At 45.4% G+C, this 16,959-nt stretch overlaps 1 long non-coding RNA gene across 1 annotated transcript; it reads left to right on the forward strand.

Annotated features, from left to right (window-relative positions):
* The first annotated feature begins 6,779 nt into the window (after positions 1-6,779).
* On the forward strand, positions 6,780-16,066 carry LOC129637233 (uncharacterized). Its single transcript, XR_008707394.1, has 3 exons — positions 6,780-6,840; positions 9,833-9,987; positions 15,717-16,066. It is a non-coding gene; the product is annotated as an uncharacterized LOC129637233 (long non-coding RNA).
* The last annotated feature ends 893 nt before the right edge of the window (positions 16,067-16,959 follow it).

Here is a 16,959-nt window from a genome sequence, read left to right on the forward strand (position 1 = left end):
CTCTGGGTCTGGGGAATAGGTGTTTCAGGAAGTGGTTTCATTGTGAGTGGAGAAAACAGCTGTCCAAACACCATCTCACATCACGTTTCAAAACTTTGTGCCAAGGTGGCAGTATTGCTCAGTAGTCACCATAGGCTGGGGAAGAATGAGAGACTGACATAATGAATTAGGCATTTCCTGGTTTCCTGACCAGCATCAGCAACAACTGATGCCCAACTTTCAGAACTGGCCTTGAGGGAATATGAAGATCATTGTGACAATAGCTCACATTTATGGGCAAAGGCTAACAGTTTTGCCAGGAGAATGCTAACATCCTCTAGTCATAGCAAATATCCTCTTCCAACAACACAAGACTCTACACATGGACATCACCAGATGGTCAATACAGAAATCAGATTGACTATGTTCTTTGCAGCCAAAGATGGAGAAGCTCTAGACAGTCAGCAAAAACAAGACCAGGAGCTGACTGTGGCTCAGACCATGAACTCCTTACTGCCAAATTCAGACTTAAATTGAAGAAAGTAGGGAAAACCACTAGACCATCCAGATATGACCTAAATCAAATCCCTTATGATTATACAGTGGAAGTGAGAAATAGATTCAAGGGATTAGATCTGATAGACAGAGTGCCTGAAGAACTATGAATGGAGGTTTGTGACATTGTACAGGAAGCAGGTATTAAGACCATCTTCAAGAAAAAGAAGTGCAAAAAAGGCAAAGTGGTTATCTGAGGAGGCCTTACAAATAGCTGAGAAAAGAAGAGAAGCAAAAGGCAAAGGAGAAAAGAAAAGTATACCTATTTGAATGCATTCCAAAGAATGGCAAGGAGAGATAAGAAAGCCTTCCTCAGTGATCAATGCAAAGAAATAGAGGAAAACAATAGAATGGGAAAGACTAGAGATCTCTTCAAGAAAATTAGAGATACCAAGGGACCATTTCATGCAAGATGGGCACAATAAAGGACAGAAATGGCATGTATCTAACAGAAGCAGAAGATATTAAGAAGAGGTGGCAAGAATGCACAGAAGAACTGTACAGAAAAGATCTTCATGACCCAGATAACCACAATAGTATGATCACTCACCTAGAGAATGAAAAGTCAAGTGGATCTTAGGAAACATGACTACGAACAATGCTAGTGGAGGTGATGGAATTCCAGTAGAGCTATTTCGAATCCTAAAAGATGATGCTGTGAAAGTGCTGCATTCAATATGCCAGCAAATTTGGAAAACTCAGCAGTGGCCACAGGACTGGAAAAGGTCAGTTTTCATTCCAATCCCAAAAGAAAGGCAATGCCAAAGAATATTCAAACTACCGCACAATTGCACTCATCTCACACGCTAACAAAGTAGTCTCAAAATTCTCCAAGCCAGGCTTTAACAGTATTTGAACTTCCAGACAGTCAAGCTGGATTCAGAAAAGGCAGAGGAACCAGAGATCAAATTGCCAACATCACTTGGATAAATAAAGCAAGAGAGTTCCAGAAAAACATCTACTTCTGCTTTATTGACTATGCCAAAGGCTTTGACTGTGTGGATCACAACAAACTATAGAAAATTCTTAAAGATATGGGAATACCAGACCACCTTACCTGCCTCCTGAGAAATGTGTATGCAGATCAAGAAGCAACAGTTAGAACTGGACATGGAGTAACAGACTGGTTCCAAATCGGGAAAGGAGTACGTCAAGGCTGTATATTGTCACCCTGCTTATTTAACTTATATGCAGAATACATCATGCTAAATGCCAGGCTGGATGAAGCACAAGCTGGAGTCAAGATTGTCGGGAGAAATATCAATAACCTCAGATATGCAGATGACACTACCCTTATGGCAGAAAGTGAAGAAGAACTAAAGAGCCTCTTGATGAAAGTGAAAGAGGGCAGTGAAAAAGTTGGCTTAAAATTCAACATTCAGAAAACTAAGATCATGTCATCTGGTCCCATCACTTCATGGCAAATAGATGGGGAAACAATAGAAACAGTGAGAGACTTTATTTTCTTGGGCTCCAAAATCACTGCAGATGGTGACTGCAACCATGAAATTAAAAGACGCTTGTTCCTTGGATTTAGGTCATACATGAATGGTCTAGTGGTTTTCTCTACTTTCTTCAATTTAAGTCTGAATTTGGAAGTAAGGAGTTCATGATCTGAGCCACAGTGAGCTCCTGGTCTTGCTTTTGCTGACTGTCTAGAGTTTCTCCATCTTTGGCTGCAAAGAATATAATCAATCTGATTTCTGTATTGACCATCTGGTGATGTACATGTGTAGTCTTCTCTTGTGTTGTTGGAAAGTGGTGTTTGTTATGACCAGTGCATTCTCTTGGCAAAACTCTATTAGCCTTTTTCCTGCTTCATTCTGTACTTTAAGGCCAAATTTGCCTGTTACTCCAGGTGTTTCTTGATTTCCTACTTTTGCATTCCAGTCTCTTATAATGAAAAGGACATCTTTTTTGGGTGTTAGTTCTGGAAGGTCTTGTAGGTCTTCATAGACTCATTCAACTTCTTCAGCATTACTGGTTGGGACATAGACCTGGATTACTGTGATATTGAATGGTTTGCCTTGGAAATGAACAGAGATCATTCTGTCATTTTTGAGATTGCATCTAAGTACTGCATTTCAGACTCTTGTTGACTATGATGGCTACTCCATTTCTTCTAAGGGATTTTTGCCCACAACAGTAGATATAATGGTCATTTGAGTTAAATTCACCCATTCCAGTCCATTTCAGTTCCTGGATTCCTAAAATGTCAATGTTCACGCTTGTCATCTCCTGTTTGACCACTTCCAATTTACCTTGATTCATGGACCTAATATTCCAGGTTCCTATGCAATATTGCTCTTTACACCACCCTCATGGCAGAAAGTGAAGAAGAACTAAAGAGCCTCTTGATGAAAGTGAAAGAGGGCAGCGATAAAGTTGGCTTAAAACTCAACATTCAGAAAACTAAGATCATGGCATCTGATCCCATCACTTCACGGCAAATAGATGGGGAAACAGTGACAGACTTTATTTTTTTTGGCTCCAAAATCACTGCAGGTGGTGACTGCAGCCATGAAATGAAAAGATGCTTCCTCTTTGGAAGAAAAGGCATGATTAACCTATACAGTATATTAAAAAGCAGGACATTACTTTGCCAACCAAGGTCTGTTTAATCAAAGCTATGGTTTTTCCAGTAGTCATGTATGGATGTGAGAGTTGGACTATAAAGAAAACTGAGTGCCAAAGAATTGATAGTTTTGAAGGAGAAGCATCTTCTGTGGCTTGGAGAAGACTCTTGAGAGTCTCTTGGACTGCAAGGAGATCCAACCAGTCCATCCTAAAGGAAATCAGTTCTGAATGTTCATTGGTAGGGCTGATGCTGAAGCTCAAACTCCAAACTTTGGCTACCTGATGCGAAGAACTGACTCATTTGAAAAGACCCTGATGCTGGGAAAGATTGAAGGCAGGAGGAGAAGGGGATGACAGAGGATGAGATGGTTGGATAGCATCACTGACTCTATGGACATAAGTTTGAGCAAGCTCTGAGAGTTGGTGATGAACAGGGAAGCCTGGCGTGCCACATGGGGTTGCAAAGAGTCAGAAATGACTAAGCAACTGAACTGAGATGGAGCACTCATTATAAACCAGGAGTCAAGCTAAGCGTGATACACTCACCATCTACTGAACGCTCAATCAGAATGCTCAGTCAGCTCTGACATCAGTTTTATCACTCCTGATTGAGAGATGGGGAAACAGAGTTTAAGTGACTTGTCCCAGGGTTGAGCATAGATCTGCACCCAGGTCAGACTCTATGTGCAAAAACTGAATACTTGCCCCTTGATTGCTGTGTGGAGGGGCAAGGGTAGAGCCCAAAGACCAATTAGGAAGTGACTACGACAATCTAGGAGAGGCAAAGGGATGCTCAGACTAACACAGTGTTGGAGAAGTATAGTTGATTTATGGTATAATATTAGTTTCAGGTTTACAACTTACTGATTTGATATTTTTATAGATTATACTCCATTTAAAGTTATTGTAAAATATTGCTTATATTCCCTTTGCTGTACATTGTACTCTTTTTTTTTTAAGTTTTTATTTTGTATTGGGGTTTAGCCTATCAACAACGTTGTGATAGTTTCAGGTGAACAGTGAAGGGACTCAGCCAGACATATACATGCATCCATTCTCCCCCAAGTTCCCCTCCCATCCCAGCTGCCACATAATATTGAGCAGAGTTCCATGTGCTGTACAGTAGGTCCTTGTTGGTTATCCATTTTAAATTGTACATTGCATTCTTGTATCTTATTTTATATCTAGTAGTTTGGCCCTCTTAATCCCCTTCCCCTGTCTTGCTCCTCCCCCCAATCCCTCCCCACTGGTAACCTTTAGTTTGTTCTCTGTAGCTATGAGTTTGTCTCTGTTTTATTGTATTCGTGTTTTGTTTTTTAGATTCCACATATGAGTGATATCATACAGTATTTGTTAGATTTACTTCACTAAGCTTTTAACTGTCCAGGTTCATCCTTGTTATTGCTAATGGTAGAATTTCATTCTTCTTTTTATGGCTGAGCAACAGTCTATTGTATGTATGTGCATATATATATACCGCATCTTCTTTATCCATTCATCTGTGGTTGGACACGTAGATAGCTTCCATGTCTTGGCTATTGTAAATACTGCTGCTATGACCAGTGAGATGTATATACGTTTTTGAATCAGTGTTTTCATTGTCTTCAAACATATACCTAGGAGTGGAACTGCTGAGTCATATGGTGGTTCTTTCTGATTATACATTCTTGGTGTGAATCTTGGTTTAATGCATCACTTTACCACCAGACTCTAAATGCACGAGGGCAGGGCCCACCTGCTTTGCTCACCAATGTTTGTCTTGTGTTGAGTCCAGGACCTGGCACATAGTAAGAGTACAACAAAATTGTTGATTGAGTGAATGAGTGGTTGTTTAAAGCAGTGAATAAATAAGCAAATGGTTTTCCTTTTGCAGAGCAATGCAGGTATTTCTGAAAGGTTGTTTGAAAGGCAAATATAATACCAAATCTTATTCCATCTACTTTAATTATAATACTAAGGAGGGGGAATAAATCTTGCCCTTGACATGTAATAAAGTCATATTTTAAAATCTGGACTGTTTCTTCCTCTCACTTATTTTTTAAAATGGTAATTTCCTGATAGGACATAAATAATGGCACTTAAAATAGGTTCCCAACTTGGCTCCACTGATATCTAGCTGCTGATCATAGCAAAGTTAAACTCCACCTGTCAGTATCTACCTGTATGGTTCTTGGGAGGCTCTGAGTTGGTGGTGTGAAAGCCCTTTGAAAGCAAGGTCTCATTTATTATCCACTCTTCTCAACCTTGTCAATAACAAGGAACAGGCTGTGTGCCAGAGATAGCTGAGTTGATTTGCAGGGCTGGATGATTGAGGGTGCAGAGAGAAATGAAAAGGAATGAGATTGGTTGAGAAATACTTAAGCAGGGGATAAAAGGGAGAGGGGGACCAGAGATCATGAAGGCAGGGGTTCATGTCTACCAGACTAAGCAAAAAGGAGGGTACTGATTTTTCTGAGCTGGGGAAGATGACCTGAATGAAATCACCCTGGTGGCCGAATTCCAACATGAGGGAAGGAGAAAGACTAAACCCACCTTGGTTGGCCCTGTGGGCCAACATAGGAGTGATGCTGAGTGTCCCTCAGGTGACCTTGGCTGCTCAGGGTTGTGGCTCTGTGGATAGGTTTGGGAGACTGCACAGTGCTTGGCAGCTATGGGAGGGCAGAGAACCAGGTGGAGTCCACTGCCCAGTACAGTCTGGGGCCAGTTACTGGGAGTGGGCACGGAAGTCCCTAGGCCCAGACCAAGACTAAAGCAGCAGGGCAGAGGCAGGAAAGGCCAGCCATGCAGAGCCTGGGCTAAGGAGGGAAAGTGAGGAGGAGGCAGCCCAGAGGAGGGTGTTCCTGAAGAGTCCTGCTTGGATAAAGGGGCAGTGGCCCCGCAGCAACAGGCTTCTGTTCCCTTGTAGGAATAGGGCTCCTTCGCTGCCAGGAGGCTTTTCCAGGAAGGCTGGGTTTTTGATGTGGAAACATGCTATTTGCAGAAAAGCAAAAACCAACCAATAAAACAAAAAAGCTGCAGGTCCAGCAGGGCATGTCTGATGGCTGTACTTGGGTTTCCTGCTTGTGATCCCATCTGATCCCTCCTCTTCCCCTTCCTTTTTCCAGTGAAAATACCCTGCAAACAAGGAATGAATCCTCCCTCTTCACAAGGGACACATACTTTCCCATCTTGTTTACACAGAACTGCTGTTGTCAGTTCTCTGCCAACCTCCTGTTCTCCTTGCTGGAGCATTTAATAACAACCAAGTTGGTATTAACTGGAGTCAACTAAAAACAAGTCATTCATTGATCATTCATTCATTCAACAATTATTCAACAAATCTACTTCTAGGTATTATACACCATTTGGTGCTGTGGACACCATGGGTGATGAACACAGAATTTACATTCTAGTGGGAGGGGCAGACCACTAGAAGTAAACAAACATAAAGTGTCAGCTTATGATAGGCACTGTGAATAAAAATAACGCAGAGAGAGGAGAGCCAGGGAGGCAGTTATTTTAGTAGGAAGGCTGAGAGAGGCCTCTCCACGGTCCCTCCCCCAAGCTCTCAGTGATTTAACAAGATTTCACGGGGCTTCCCTGGCCTCACTCATGGGTGCTAACGAGCAGCTGGGGGTTGGCTGAGTGACTACAGGGATTGAAAAAGGGTTTTCCCTCCATGCTCTGGCCTCTGAAGTAGGCTCAGCCCTGCCAAGGGGAGCAGGTGCAAAGCTGAAATTCTAATTAAGAGTAAGTATTCCCATTTGCCTGTACAGCTGGAAACATCTGACCGGCTGAGTCTGCTGGGAGGAAGGTGGTGTTGGCTGCCAGACAGCGAGCAGCGGAGGCAGAGGCCATTCCAACTGGTGGTCACCCATCTCCTTCTCAGACAGCCTTCCTCAAAGGGGAACAGACACACGTGGGACACAGTGAGTCAGAACGGGCCTCAGTGCACCAAATGTGTCTCCCCCTACCCAGGTCCCCCGGTGGAAATCTTGCCATTGAATGGTCCTGTTTTTGAAGGTGAAATGGCATCTTGAAATCTCTTCTCTGGGGCTTCCCTGGTGGCTCAGACTGTAAAGAATCTGCCTGCATTGTAGGAGATCCAGGTTTGATCCCTGGGTCAGGAAGATCCCTTGGAGAAGGGAATGGCTACCCACTCCAGTATTCTAGAGTCTGACATAACTGAGCGACTGACACTTTTACAAGGGTAAATGGCATCTTGAAATCTATTCTTTACCAAGAGAGACAACTGGGGGATGTGTGAATAGTTCCATCTCAAAGAGAAAAAGTTCTTACTTTGACCCACAAGGCCCTGTATGATATGCAACCTCCATGCCCTGGGTGGGCTCCACAATCTTGGGGGCCCCGTACAGAATGACGAGTCAGCCCCTGCATTATTGTGACCTCCCTGAGGGCAGAGTTTTGTCTCTCTTTTGGTTGGATGGCCGCTTTTTTGCCAGTGCCTGCTCACGATATGTTGTTGTTGAATAAAGGCTCAGTGTTTAAGTCATGATATGGATGTGTTAGTAGGGCTTCTTTTAACATGTGTTAGAACTTTCTCTGTATCAGATGGGAAGCCAGGTGGCTCAGTGGTAAAGAATCTGCCTGCCAAGCAGGAGATGCAGGTTCGATCCCTGGGTTGGGCAGATCCCCTGGAGAAAGAAATGGCAACCAATTCCAGTATTCTTGCCTTGGAAATCTCTTGGACAGAGAAGCCTGGTGGGCTACAGTCTATGCGGTCACAAAAGAGTTGGACACAAATTAGCGACCATATAGCAGCTGCAGCTGTTTCACGCATGGGGCTAAGGCAGTGGTTTTCAGCCCTGGCTACAAATGAGAATCCCTCTACGAATTTCTACTAACCCCAGTGCCAGGCTCTCCCTTGCACCCATTCTATCAGAATCTAGACAGGGAGGTATTTTTAAAGATTCCAATGTAAGGCGAAGCTTGACAACCAGGGGTCCAGGTGTATTCTATTTGTTGTTAAAGGCTGTTGTACACTGGAGTCACCTGGGTAGCTTGGCTACTGCTCAGATGCCTGGGCCATCTTCAGAAATTCAGAAACCAGTAAGTTTGAGAAGGGGTTGTTCTGGTAACAAAATTCCCAGGGGATTTTGCTCACACTTGAACCCTATGATTATGCCCATTTTACAGACAAGAAAAATAGGCACTGAGAGAGATTAGTTTGTCTAAAGTAACAAGGTAAGTAACTGGCAGAACTAGGATTTGAACCCAGGGCTTCTGAAGCCATGGTCTGGGCTTACCCATTAGCTCTCTTGGCTTTCATTTGTAATGAAAACCTGTTTGCTCCAGGAGCAGAGAGTAAGGTGATTGTGAAAATTAAAGATTAATGAGGTGCATGCATGTAACACTGTTTTGAGGATGGGTAGGTTGGTACTACTGCCCGCATGGGGAAGAAATCAGTCCAGCAGGGAACTGACCTCCATCCCTAGGGCCAGTTAGGCTTTAAGGGGAAGAGCTGGCATTGCAACCCTGGTTTCTGGATTCTAGATCTGGCCCATTTCTTCCATACCTTCAAGTTCCACATTAGCAAACAAATCACTAAGCAGCTAGAATCTTTATTGCTTGCACCTGGTGCAGAGTAGGTTATCAAGCAGTGACGCCTAAATGAGTAGCCATAGGGATAGCTGGCTGGGTGGGTGGGTGAGGGAGTGAAGGGGTCTGGGTGGCACCCTTGTGTCTCTGGTGGGGTTACTCTCTCCATTTTGCAATTAGAATTGTGACCACTAGAGGGCGATGTCGGACAAGAGAAAGGAAAAAAGATGCTTTGCTGCTGTTTCTAGGACTGGAGAAAACATTAAAAATACATTTCTGGTGTAGATTTAAACCAAAAGGGGAGGCTCTAATTCACAGAGCAATTAAAGTGAGTATTGCTTTCCCCTGGGCTTGCAGGCTGCTGAGAACCTTTTTCAAACCACAGGAACATGTGGGCCACCCCTGACCTTTCTAGATTTAAAATCAACAGATCAAGGGGAGGGGGGACATCTTGGTTGGCCTGAAAAGTGGATGTTTATAGATAATAGGCAATTTTAAAGAAAAGACATTTTGCAGTTTCCCAGACTTTTACAACATTGATGGGAGTTAGTGTTTCGAGAAATCGTATTATGATGAAGTTGTATGCTGAATTAATTTTCCGTAAATAAAACCATACATTTCTACAGATCGCTTTTCCTGCCCTATCATGGGGGTGTGTACTCTTGGTGGATGAACATTCTCTACCCTTTCTCTACCTGCCATGCTCCTTTCCATGAGCCCCGGAGTAAGAGAGACCTGGCTTTGAATCTGGGCCATGTTGCCACAGCTTGTGTGACCTTGGGAAAGTCACTTATGTTCTTGGAGGTTAGAATTGTCACCTGAAGAGTGACAATCTTCTCCTAAAGAGGGAGAGGAATTGTACTTCAAGTTTGTCATGAAGTCGAAAAAGAAGACGTGGAAAGTTTCCAGCTTGGTGCCTCAGGCAAAGACCTCAGCTCATGGGAGCCATCTGTCAAGTTATGCTCCCATTTGCTTGGGAGCACGGTCAAGACTGAGAAGTAGGCACAAGTCACTTGGGAACTCCCCCTGGCTTCAGTTCTTTGCCCTTCTCTCCTTTTGCATGGGGCGCAGAAAGTTTGTTGTCAAAAGCACAGACAGATCTTCAGTGAGAATTAACCCATTTCTCCTCCCTAGTGTTACAACTAACTCACCCCAAGATTTGCATTTGTCTGAATTTTGGAAGGAATGATGGTAGAGCTGAAACTCCAGTACTTTGGCCACCTCATGCGAAGAGTTGACTCATTGGAAAAGACTCTGATGCTGGGAGGAATTGGGGGCAGGAGGAGAAGGGGACGACAGAGGATGAGATGGCTGGATGGCATCACTGACTTGATGGACGTGAGTCGGAGTGAACTCTGGGAGTTGGTGATGTACAGGGGGGCCTGGCGTGCTGCGATTCATGGGGTCGCAAAGAGTCGGACACTACTGAGCAACTGAGTTGAACTGAACTGAATTGGAGAGGGAAAGAATGGTGGCCTTTCAGAATCAAATCCTACGTAGTCGTAATAATGATGATAAATATAAGAACATTTCCTGGCACATATACTATGGTTTGCACTGTGCTAAATGTTTTATATGCATTATCTTCTTTAATTCTCACTGCAAATTCTGTGAGGTAGGTGTTTTATCATATTCTTTTTACAGATGGGGAAATGGAGGATCAGAGAGTTTAAGGAACCTGGGCTGAGATCACACAGCTATTAAGTGGGCAAAACTGGAGTCAAACTCAGCTCTGACTCCAAAGCTTGCTGTTGAGAAGGAAACTGGAAATAAAAATATACGCATCACTCATGCACTCTACCACGCTGACATCATAGAAAGATGTAGCATGTTGGGAGGTTGAAGGGAAGGAGAGGCACAGACAGACTCAGAAAAACTTGGTGGAGGTGATGCTTTCTGAGCAGTGACCTAAAGATTAGGGAGGGTTCCAGCAGGCAGAGATGAGGTAGGAAGAAGCCTTTACAGGTGAAGGCAAAGGCAGAGAGGCTGGCAAGCATGGGTTTGCTCTGGGGACATGGATATGTTCAGTAATGCATCACCATATGACATTGGTGCTACCTGTCATTATGGAGGAGGAAAATGAAGCACAGGGAAGGTGACTAACTTGGCGGAGGTCACACAGCTAAGTGGTAGAGTTGGCATTTGAACTGCCACATGTCTCTTAGACCATCTTTAAGGTGGAGATCACCTATGGATCTTAACTCAGTCATTAAGAGATTGTGGCTTTAGGGAGGATTCCAGGTCCAGCAGCCCAGCCACACCCAAGCCACTTACCATGTGCCCCCACCTAGAAATGTGTGGGAGCCAGGATGGGGGAGAAGACTAGTGAGAAGGAGAATTATAATAAGACTGTACCTTTGCACCACACTTGCTTTTCTTTTCCTCCTGCCTTGGCATCCAGTTACTATCTTGCATTCTTTTCCATTGAATAATAATAATAACTCATTAACCACCTGTCAACCCTGAGATAATGAAGACAGGGTGGAGGTCGGGTGTCATAGCTAGGAAGTGGATGAAAGGTTCAAGAGCAGCCAGTGCCGCTGACCACTCTCCTGCTCCCCTTCTTGGTGGTTCTCTTCCTAGTCTCACAACAGCTCCAGAAATGTCTCTGAAGCTCAAGGAGTCTGTCTTGCCGGGCCGGAGACTGTGGAACTGGCCTGGGAGACTGGATCCTGCTTCCTGGCCCAGTGCTGTCTCTGCTGCCCCTACCCTCCAGCCCTCAGAGCCTCTGCTGCTGCTTCCTGTCTGTCCGCAGTCAGCGGTTGCCATGGACTGTGAGTTGCCCAACACCACCACAGATTTCAGCCTCAGGTTCTTGTCCCCTGAGAACTTGGCCTACAGGGGACAGGAACCCCAGGCCACTGGTGGATCTATTTAAGTGGGTTTTAGGATACATGGAATCCTAACTTGTTTTACATCTGTGACCAGAAACTGCCTTGGCTCTGGAGGAACATTTGTAGGGCAGGGGTGTATCCACAGATGGACAAGGCACAAACAGAAATCTCATTTAGAGGGAGGTGAGGTGTGAGGGGCACTGGAGGGTAGTCCAACTGTGGACTGAGGGGAATTTCCAAGGTAGTGGGAAGAGTGGAGACTCACCTCCATGTCTTCCTGGTGAAGGGAGGAAGAACATGTGTGCATTCATTCTGTCATTCAGTTATTCATCCATTCACTCAGCACGCACACGTGCATGCTCAGTCGCTTAATCGTGTCTAACTCTTTGTGACCTTATGGACTGTAGCCCATCAGGCTCCTCTGTCCATGGGGTTCTCTAGGAAAGAATACTAGAGTGGCTTGCCTTTTCCTCCTCGAGGGGATCTTCCTGACCCAGGGATTGAACTCTTGTCTCTTGTGTCTCCTGGATTGGCAGGTGGATTCTTTACCACTAAGCCACCTGGGAAGCCCCAATGTGTACACACTGAGCACCTATTCTATACCAAGCAGTGTTGAAGCAGGGAAGAAAAGATAAAATTCTTGCCCTCAAGGTGCCCTCACCCCATTCTACTGGAGATAATGGGGGGGGCATGGGTGAGCAAATACCTATAAATAAAGCAAATACCTAGTAAATTAGATGACAGTGACAAGTGACATTGGGGAAAGCAAACCGGGGAAGGGGGCATGGCAGGCTGGTGAGGTGGAATCTGTCTATATATGGATCTTCCTTGTAGTTCCAGATGGAGCTAGAATCAGATTCTTTTTCTTCCAATCAACCTGGTCATTATTCAGAGATGCCAGATTCAGATTCACTCCATTTAGGTAAAATGCAGGCAAGTTCAATATCTGGCACCCAGAGTTAAAGAGGGGACTTAACAGTGAAGCTACTCTCTGTTCCAGATGGGGCCCAGGCACACTGAGCTGAGGTGCCAGGGTGCAGGGGAGGTGCCCAGGAACCTGGGATGGTGGGGGTGGGAACACTTCTATCAGTGGATCTCAGTGCTCAAGGCCAGAATGAATGTATGTCCTTCGCCCTAGAGAGGTGTCCAGGAAGGTAACATGGCTGGGCATTCTGGGGCTTGAGTTTCCCTAACATGAGACTATAAACACAAATGTGGCTATAGGCCAACCATGTTGTTACATTTTAAATGGCGCTCTGGTACCTGAACCAAATCAGCATTAGTCACCTTCTATTTAGGGCCCATAAGCATCTTCTATTTTCACAGTCCACAGGGAGGCCCAAGAAACAGATTTATGAGAGAATGGCTTTCTTTTGGCCACACAGTCTCATTCTGAGGTACTAGGGGCTGGGCTCCAACATATGCATTTTGCAGGGGACCCAATTCAGCCCATAGCAGATGGGCAGTGGCTAGATGAAGAAAGGCCCAGGAGCTGTGTGAAGGAGCATGGATTTCATCTGAGGTCTCACACAGAGCGATGATGCTCATGTTTACATTTTACAGAGTTCTAATAGATGCAGTGAGGGGAAAGACTTGGAGGAGGGTGGAGATGGGTTTGAAAGTTCTGGGGGTGCTCTCTGAGAGCACCTGGCAGAGGGGAAATGCAGGGCTCAGAAGCAACGACTTGAGATGGGTCACCAGCAAGGGGGCTGGACAGAGTGAGTTAGATTTCTGGTTTGGACTACTGGGTGCACTGTGGGAATTGTAACCGAGAGTCCTGGAGGAGAGTGTGGCCCACGCAAAGGGGTGAAGATGGGTCCACGGTGGTGGGCAGACATGCTGAGTTTGAGGAACCAGTGGGACATCTGAGTGGAGGCCGATCTCCAGCTCTGGAAAGAAATCTGGATAGAGACATGGATCTGGGACTCATTAGCTTGGGTGGTAATTGAAGCCATGGGAATGGACGAGGGAGGGGTACTGGCCGTGAGTTTGAAGATTCAGAAGTGAGCTGAAAACTGTTCTTGTTAAAGCTGGAGATGAGTGTGCCCAGAATGACAAATGCTCTGCTGATATGGAAACCCCGCTAATTTTTACGCCCATGTTCTGTCTGAGGAGTCACTGGAGACTGGGGGTGAGGAGAGATCCTCTGGTCTCCTGGGTGTTAGCTCTCTTCCCAAGCCCGCAGGGTGTTTAATCAACTTTTGAGACTTAATGAGTTACTGGACGCCCTCCCAGCTGAGTCAGCCCAGGGCCCCCTCCTGGGATGGTCTGTGAGTGGCCCTCCAAGACAGAACCACCTGCTTTATCAGGCATGGGGGTGTGACTGCCCAGGCTAGCGAGATCCAGCCGCTGGTCTGCATCACTAATGATGCCAGTGAAGGAAAAATATTTGCTGAACTTTGAGGATGCATGACACATAATTTTGGTAGTCTTAGCAGGTTCATCTTTTTTGATGTCTTTCTTGGACTGCTTTTAAAGTAATACCAGCTGACATGTATAGAGTCCTCACGAGTTCAGATGATGTGTGAAGCATTTTTCCTGTGCTGTCTCACTCCATCCTCACAGATGGTTGTGCCCATCTTCCTAATGAACACACAAAAGCTCAGAGAGGGAAGCAGCTTGGGTGAGTTTGTGCAGTTTGCAGTGGAGGGGCCTGGACATGAACCCCAGCAGGCTGATGTGAAGCCTCCATGTTGTCACTTAGCTACTGCCTGGTATGTTCCTTCATGGAAGGGACACCTCCCCTGTTTCCCTGGCCTCACAGTCAGACACACACCTGGGGCTTGTTTCTAGCTCATCCCATGGGCTGGCATGTGACTTGGGTCAGTTGTTTACCCTCTCTGTATCTCAGTCTGCTTTTTTTTTTGTAAAATGAGACCATTATGCCCACTAGAATGGGACTTCAGAGTGAGTTTAGTGATAATGAGGTGTAATGATTGTGAAGCACTTGGCTCCATGCTTGGCTCCAGGCACATAGTAAGTGCCTGTGGCAGATGGTTCTACTCAGAGATGGCCACAACAGTATCTGTCCCATCCCATAGGCTCTTTTGCTCCTGTGATGGTAACACTTCTTCACTGACCATAGGATTTAGATCCCATCCTCTTGAACCAGGAGGTACCTTTGTAATCACCTTGGCCAACAGGCTAGGATGGAAGTGACGCTAGGTGACTTCTGAGGCTAGGTTATAAAAGTGTCTGCCTGGCTCTCTCAGTCCATCTTGAGACACATGCCCAGGGAGCCATGAACCAATATGTAAGCTGTCTGGTTATCCTGTGGCCTCTGGGCTGGAAAGTGCATGTGGGGAGACCCCTCAGAGATAGAGCCTCAGCTCTTCCAGCCCCCAGACCTTTGAGTGTGTCCAAAAAGTGTGTCAATTCCTACTGACTGGGAGTTTATGAGCAATCATAAAGGCTAATTAGATTGCCTGATACCAGAAGGTTTGGACTGTGCAAATGAGGGCAATCAGGATGAGAGCCCTGCATATGGCAGCAGAAGGAGGGGCATTCTCCATCTCTTCCCTGAGAGGCCTCTGTAAGCCAAGGTAATAAGACATCCTTTGGTGCATCATTTTACACTTCCCCCAACACTTCCATATCGGTAATCTCATTTCAGCTACACCATATGCCTCCAGGTTGGAGTAGGACAAGAGTTATTTACTCCATACTCCAGCTGAGCAAACTGAGGTACAGTGAGGGGAGGGGACAGAACTCAGGGACGTAGAATTGGTTAGGGGCAGAGCGAAGAAAGTGTGTTCTCCTTGCCTTCAAAGCCTAGCTCTTCAACTTGTTAGCTGTGTGACCTTAGGCAAGTTATTTAACTTTTCTGTGCCTCAGTTTTCTCATTTATAAAATAGGGATCGAAATGGCACTCCTTTATAGGGCTGTGGTGAAGATTAATTTAGATATTTCATGTGAAGTGTTTAGGGCATTACTAGACAGTATGGAAAAGCTGGGAATTGGCTGACTAGGGGGTTTCAAATCAGGTAGTCTAACTCCTGACTCCACACTGGTGGGCCCAAGTACCCAGAAATTCCTACCAATCCTCCAAAAGGAGGTCCAACAGCAATATCCCAAGTACTCCTACTATTCCCTGGAGAGCCTAACTTTGAGTCCACCTTGGCCACTGTGCCTTGATTACATGATGCCTAAACTGAAGGCAGCACCATCACCACCTCTTTTTTAATGCAGTCCAAGATTTCACTGTTTGTTTGTTTGTTTGTTTGTTTTTTTCAGTCCCAGCATACCATTGACATCCTGAGTCGGCAGTAAAATCCAAAGCGTTCTTACCACAGGTACTCCCATCAAGCTGCATTCCTACCCATCTAGGCCTGACACAGGTGGAGATGTAACAAAACCGACTATGGCATCATTAGTTTGTTACAAAAGATGTTGCTTTGTTGACATCAACTACTTGGAGAAGAACCCAGATGACTTCCTCCTCCTTGGGTACTTGGAAATGCCCCTATGCTGTTTCTAATACACCCTCCTTTTTTTCCTTAAGTTCGTACGAGTGGCTTGCTGTTACTTGCAACCAAAAAAGTAAGTGATGGACTGACTTCTGGGTGGTCCACATGTAGGAAGGAAGGAGGTGTAGCATAGATATCTTGCATGGTAGAGTGTAGAGAAGGCAAGCACTGGGAGCTTGTGCCATGTGCCACATCCAAGCCTGTGGCTGGTGTTATGGTTGATCATGAGTTTTTCCTGCTGAGTCTGGATGTGACTTTAGCTTTGATCAGCTGTCACCTGCATGCGAAGAGACTATGTTCTAAGAGGACACTGGTGTAATTAATCAGGCTTCTAGCATTTTTGTCCTTCAGATGGCTCCCCAGCTCCCTTAATGTACTGCTGTCTAACCCACATTTTTCCAGCTTGCCCACAAGGATGAAATGATATTTTTGTCATGTCTTATTTCTTGCTGAACTACAAATTCTCTAAGTGGCCACACTGCTTGATCCTACTCGTCTAGCAAACCTATGTGTGGTACTTGCTCAGATGGTCACTGGGTGGTGGTCTGTGGGCCCCACAGTGGGTGGGTGGGTCAGAGTGGATGGAACTCAACCCCAGAGCCCACTGGGCAGCCCTTTTGCAGTCAGTGCTGGGATGTTAACTCCTGTGAGTGCATTTCCACCAGGTGCCTTTGCTTAGGTGACATAGGGTTCATGGCAAATGGACTCTGTTATGTCTATGTGTAGGCTCTTTGTGTAGCTCCTGGGCAGTGTTGGAGGACAGTGCTGACTCAAGTGGAGGCTGAGCCACCCCTGATGCTTTTCTTCCTTGTCTTTGAATCCTGCAAGTTGTGTCCTAATTGACCCCCATTCTCTCCCCACCTCAGGCCCCAGTCTAAGGACACCTTTCTATTCTGGGGAGATGTAAGTTCACCCTTATATTCTCTCAAATATATTGTCTATACATAAGCCCTTCTTATTTGCATGTGCCTTGGCTTTTGAAGCTTGAAGTTAGTCATTAATTTCTTTTT

The sequence above is a fragment of the Bubalus kerabau genome, chromosome 1 (assembly GCF_029407905.1).
Source record: "Bubalus kerabau isolate K-KA32 ecotype Philippines breed swamp buffalo chromosome 1, PCC_UOA_SB_1v2, whole genome shotgun sequence".
Taxonomy (NCBI): Eukaryota; Metazoa; Chordata; class Mammalia; order Artiodactyla; family Bovidae; genus Bubalus; species Bubalus kerabau.